Genomic DNA, 6,721 nt, shown 5'->3' with positions numbered 1-6,721 from the left:
TGTCAATTCTCAGAGTATATGAAGTCGTTAAAGCCAGTGTACATCTCAGTTTTCCTTATATTCCCTTCTTTCCCAATTTGGTATCTGAAATATGTTAACACATCAAATATATAAATAAATGACATGAAGTATCTTAAAAAGATTAATCATCCAAGAACTTTTGCAGGGATATACCTAATTCTGGATACTACTTAGCTGAAATTCCAATAAAATTCAAACAAAATAGAGGCAGCAAAGATAAACTTTCCACTTCATCAGAATTCAGGTACTTTTAAAGAAACATGTCTTCTGTAAGTATTTATTTCTAGGTCTTCATATTTCTTTTACTCCCTGAATTGCTTATTTATTTAAACTTCAATCTTGTGAATAAATAAAGGACAAACTAGACTGATTACCTACTATTCATTAAGATATCTGAGATCAGAATTATGATTTGGTCAATTGCTATCCAGGAATAGATATGTAAGCTGAGGAATTAAATAATAGTGGTTCAGGGACAAAAAGAGGGAGAAATTCAGAAGATGAAGTGCTGAACACTATTCACCACTACTACAGTGAGAAGAGTATTGGCTTTGGACTTGAGGATTTAAGTTCATATCTTTTCTCTAATTCTTCCTACCTATGTAACCTTGAATAAGTCATTTAATTTCCATGAGCTTCAGTGTCCTCATCTATAAAATGAAGGGGCTGAACTAGATTGTTTCTGATATTCTTTCCATATCTAGACCTCTGAACCTATGACCCCTTACAGAAAATATTTGGAAATTTAAAAATCTTCTAAGGATGACTCTCCTTTGTCTTCATTGAATTATGAATGGATAAAAGTATTAATAATAACATTACTAACATTATTTTCACGCTTTATAACTGGGAAAGTACATTTCAAATATTCCACCATTTGATCCTCACAAACTTGTGGGATAGATGCTATTATTATTCTCATTTTACAGATTTTGAAACTGAACCAAATAGTAGTCCAGGATCATGTAGCTAGGAAGTTAGACCTTTCAATGAGTCTTCTTTTGGCTCTTCTGAGAATCACTTTTATCCTTTTAAAATGGATCAGTGCTGACTCATTTATTTTCTAGGACTTGCTTATGATTTCCTGGAATAGAACAAATAAAATCACAAATACATATAGTGCCAATGGTGAGATAATAGGGACACAAAGGCCAGAAATTATATATATATGCATAGAACAAAGAATAGAACAAAAATCATTCAATTGCCCAGTTTTACAGAGGTGATAGATTATGATTGGTTACATTGAAGAAATTGGGCATAGTCCCTACATGCTAAGAAAATCTTCTCTTTATATCTCTAAGGAATGTTTTTTTAAAATTTTTTAATAATAGCTTTTTATTTTCAAAATACTAGCAAAGATCTTTGAAAAACCTTGAGTTCCAAATTTTTTCCCTCCCTTCTCTCACCTTCCTTCTCTAGAGAGCAAGTAATCCAATATAGGTTAAACATGTGCAATTCTAAACATATTTCTACATTTATCATGCTGTACAAGAAAAAAATCAGTTTAAAAGGGGGAAATTAGAAAGAAAAAACAACAGGCAATCAAACAACAACCGCAACAACAAAAGTGAAAATACTATGCTGTGGTCCACATTCAATCTTCATAGCTTTCTCTCTGGATGCAATTGGCTCTCTCCATCACAGATCTATTGGAATTGGCCTACATCATCCTCATTGTTGAAAAGAGCCAAGTCCACAACAGTTGATATTCACATAATCTTGTTGCTATGTATAATATTTTCTTGGATATATTCATTTCATTTAGTATAGGTTGATGTAAGTCTCTCCAAGTCTTTCTAAAATCATGCTGCTTATTGTTTCTTACAGAACAATAATATTCCATTATATTTATATACCATATAGTTGTCTGATTATAAGGAATTCTCTTAACTTCTCTCTGCCTCAATTTCCTCATCTAAGAATAAGGATGATAATAATAGCACTTACCATGATCATTGAGAGGATATAATTTACGATATTTGAAAAGCAATGTAAAAGCATTACAACACTATATAAATGTTAGTTGTTATTATTAACAAATAAGCATAATCAAATTAGCTCAATTTAGTAAAACATATCCACACATTGTCCTCTTTCAAAAATGCTTATCTTGATCTGCCACTCTAAGCCTTCAATCTCTCTGTGGGGAGATAGCCTCTCTGGGAATTGGTATTTGGAAGGAGAACCAAAGAGAAAGATATCATAATAATGCTATATCATAGGTGGGAGTGGAAAGAAGAGATAGGAAGATTAGATGTGGAGACAGACAGTGGTTACCATGGAGAAGTGTTAATCTCCACATGGCACCATTCTAGCTCAATAGAGCAAACATTTATAATTTTTCAAATAAAGAAGAGCTTCTTAAACTTTTTCCACTCAAACCCTCTTTCCCCAAGAAATATTTACATGATCCTAAGTATACAGTTATATAAAATATATTTCATCTTACATAATAAAATATAGGTACATAAAATGATAAAATATATGTACATAATTTATTTTAATAAATAAAATAGTATGAATAAGTAAATAATAAACTAAATTAGTAATAATAAATTATAGATATATAAAATATAAGTCAAATATTCACTGATAATAAATTATATTTTTGTGACCCACACACTCAGTTATATGACCTCACAGAGGGCCATAAATTACAGTTTAAGAATCTAGGAAATAAAGCAAACATTTATCATGTATCACATACTTGACAGAAGTTATCATGTTCCTATTAAGACTGAGCTTTTTTATATTGAATATCTGAAATTTCTTTAGTCTATCCTCATGTGGAATAATTTCTAGTCCCTTCACTATCATGATTAATTTCTTTGGAAGTTCTTTTTCAGTTCCTAAAATATGTTAACAGAAACTGAACATAATATACCAGACATGGCTTTCTCAGTAGTGGAAATATTGGCATTATTAACCGTCTTCTTTGGGTCCATATGTTGCATTAATTTCTTTCTGTTAGTTTATGTTGAACTTTTTGTCCTCTATAACCTTCAGATTGTGGGATTTTTCACATTAAAAATTATCTGACCTTTTTTTCCCCTTATCTCCTCACAAATACATTTGCTTTATTGAAGCCAAATATTATGTTGATATTACATTTATTATTATTGAATTTCCTTTTATTAGGTTCAGACCATGATTCAACTTGTTAGATTTGGCTGAGATACAAGTTTTGCCACCTGACAATATAGCTTTCCATCTTAAATAAACGATTAATGGAAAAAACTACCCTGACAAGAAGGTGGGCTATCATGCAAGAAAATAAATTCTCTTTATCACACAAAAACTAACTGTGTGATCCTCACAACTTAACCATTTTGTGTTTTATTTTCCTCATTTATAAAATTGAGATTATTATCTCAATCTCCCTAGCACATAGCATCTATCTCCCAAGGTTGTTATAATGGTAAATTCAAATAATGTTTCAAAATATTTGAAAACATTAAAGAACTATATAAATGTTAGTTATTTCTCATATTAAGTGGCATGGAATCAGCTGAACTGGACCAGAACTGGAGGGCCAAATTCCTTACTTGCCACTGTATTATTCTCTTTTTAATATTTTGTACTATATTTATGCACCATACATTGTGCATACCCTGTGACTAATAAGTCATAAGGGGGAGAAAAATCCTGCCTGAATTTCTGAGTCATGAGTGGAAGTAACTGTTGATATTCCATTCCCATTGGGACTGGTAAGCAGGAGGTATAAATGCTAGTGATACCAAGGTCTTTTGGATACCAGGACGAAATCCAAGCAAGTGAGGTGAGTGATATTCTTCCTTCAGGAAACAGAGAAAGACTAGAACCCTTCATGGGCATAGTAAGTTAATGAAAGGCAAAGAGACAGTGGTAGAGGGTACTTGACTAAAAGGAAGAGATACTGGAAAGACTTAGAAGACAGAATTAGGAAAAGGAAAGTAGCAATGGGGTCTGCAAAAGTAATAGATAATAATAGCATCTATCTCCAAAGGTTGTTATAATGGTAAATTCAAATAATGTTTCAAAATATTTGAAAACATTAAAAATATTTGAAAACTATATAAATATTAGTTATTTCCCTTATTAAATGGCATAGAATACTAGAACTAGAGGGTCAAATCCCTTACTTGCCCTGTATTATCCTTTTTTTCATAATTTGTACTATATTTATGCAATTGAAGAGATCCATAGCATACAGAAATATGTTCTAATAAGTCACAATGGGGAGAAAACTTCTCACTGAATTTCTGAGTCATGAGTGGCAGTAACTGCAACAACTCCATTCCCATTGGAACTGTAAGCTGGAGGTATAAATGCTAGTGATACCAAGGTCTTTTGGACACCAGGACAAAATCCAAGCAAGTGAAGTGAGTTCTATATATTTCTTCAGGAAACAAAGAAAGACTACAATCCTTTATGGTCATAGGAAGTTAATAAAAGGCACAGAGACAGTGGTAGAGGGTACATGGTGACTGGGATAGCATAAGGATGAGAAGACAATGACTGGAAGGAAAAGATACTGAAAAGACTTAGAAAACAGAAGTGGAAAAGGGAAAGTAGCAATGGGGTCTGCAAAAGTAATAAAGATCACAAAAAAAATGATGAAGGTGAGTTCTCAAGAGATTGTCACAACATTAATAAGGAGCAGAACAATTTTTAAACTTGTAGGTTTTGAATCTGAGTTCTGTGCGTTTTTAATTTTATTACCAGCCTTAAACTGTGACAACTTAAAATCTAACTGGTAAATAAGCCTGAGTCCTGTGAAAATCCAAATAAAAATATAATTAGAATGAGTTCATAAGAGTATGAGAGTGACCTTCTCATATAGATTATCTTTCATATATGTCTTCTTGTGCTCTACCATTCTTATTCATGCCTTCCCATATTTCCTTCCAATCAGATTTAGACAATATGCTAAATTCTGTCCTCTAAATTGTTTTTAATAATTTATCATGTTTGTGTAACTCACATCATCTTTCTTTTTAATTTTATCTTTTATTCTAATATTTGACAAGTGTTTTGAAAGTTTAAATATTGACTACTGTTATTACACCTTCCCAGCATTCTTTTCCCCTCATTTATAATGTTTCCAATACCTAAGTAATTTATAATTTCACCACTACAAATATTACCTTTCTAATTTAGGCTGAGCCTCATCTTTGAGAATTGCTGCAGCAAAACATTTCCTAACCTTGCAACCAATATTATATCAAAGTACATTAAGTTGTTTTATTTTGTATATCACATTATCATCGTTACAGGACACCACAGTGATTTTTTTTCTGAGTCAGCATTTGTTTGATTCCATAAGAAATTTGAAAGAATTGTAATTGCTATAGAAGCTAAAGCAGGGACAGAATGGAGAGAGAATACTGTAGCTTGAATCTATGCCCACTGATCTGAGGGCTTGTTTATGGGGTAAGGTGCCGTTCTGTTCAAAAACAAGCAAAAGGTTCTTTGTATTGAAACAAGTACAGAAACAAATTTAACATGTATAAGACTTCTTGCCATCTGGGGGAGGGGGTAGAGGGAGGGAGGGGAAAAGTTGGAACAGAAGTGAGTGCAAGGGATAATGTTGTAAAAAATTACCCTGGCACGGGTTCTATAAATAAAATGATATAATTATTAAAAAAAAAAAAGAAAAGAAAAGAAACAAGTACAGGGAATGTTGAAATTCATGGAAACAGGGAAATAACTGGTTGAAGGAGCAGTCAGAATATGCACATTTATTGATTATTTGCAATATCATATGGACACAGATTATAGTTACCAAAACAATTAGAGTAATAATATCAAATATTGCTGACCATGACCATGATAGCTATAAGAAAGAAAATGATATGAAAAAGATTGAAATATGGTGAGAATTACCAAAATGTGAAACAGGTATGATATGAGCATATACTGTTGGAAAAATGGAAGCAATAGAGTTGTTTGATGAAAAGTTGCCACAAACATTCGGTTTTGTAAAAAAAAAAAAAAAAAAAAAAAAAAGCAATATATGTAATGAGCAATAAAGTAAGGTATACTTATATAAAGGGTCACACTGAAAATTTAACAATTGACTCTCACCATTTGATTTGTATGCCAGCTTCAGCATATAAGAGACCACTGCTGCTTGTTCCCTGGGTCTTAACTCATAATACTCACTAAGTTTGGGAACTTGCTTTATGGCTTTTATCTTGAGAAAGTAGACCTTGGCGATCACTCAAACTCCTTAAATAGATGTATCTTGTCAGTGATGTCACAGAGCAACATGAAGTGAGATATTAATTAAGAAGTTTGTTTCTTAGCTAGATCAAGGGCTATGTAACAAAAGAGAAACTGTAGTCTACTCTGAGTTTTATTTATCTTCTAAATTATTCCTGACTTGCTATTAGAGTCCTTAAAATATTGTGGTTTTTTGTCTATAATAGTTTACATTGACTGACTGCAACAAGACTTTGATTAAGCTTCCCATGACATGATCAAATCCCCTATTTGCAACTATATTATTCAATGTTCAAAAATATTAACTTAATCCTTATGAAACTGATTAGTTACATTTAAAACTTAGTGAAAATACTTAGGGATATTTGATTGAAACCCTCATACAAAATCAGGAGAAACACTCAGTTGTCTCCCATTTGCAGGGGAAGCTAAATTTTTCTAAGTGACACTATCAAATCAGTGGTGTGATACCACATAACAGTTTCCAACATTG

The sequence above is a fragment of the Antechinus flavipes genome, chromosome 3, assembly GCF_016432865.1.
Source record: "Antechinus flavipes isolate AdamAnt ecotype Samford, QLD, Australia chromosome 3, AdamAnt_v2, whole genome shotgun sequence".
Lineage (NCBI taxonomy): Eukaryota > Metazoa > Chordata > Mammalia > Dasyuromorphia > Dasyuridae > Antechinus > Antechinus flavipes.
The sequence above is the reverse complement of the archived record's forward strand: the minus strand, read 5'-3'. Positions refer to the sequence as shown.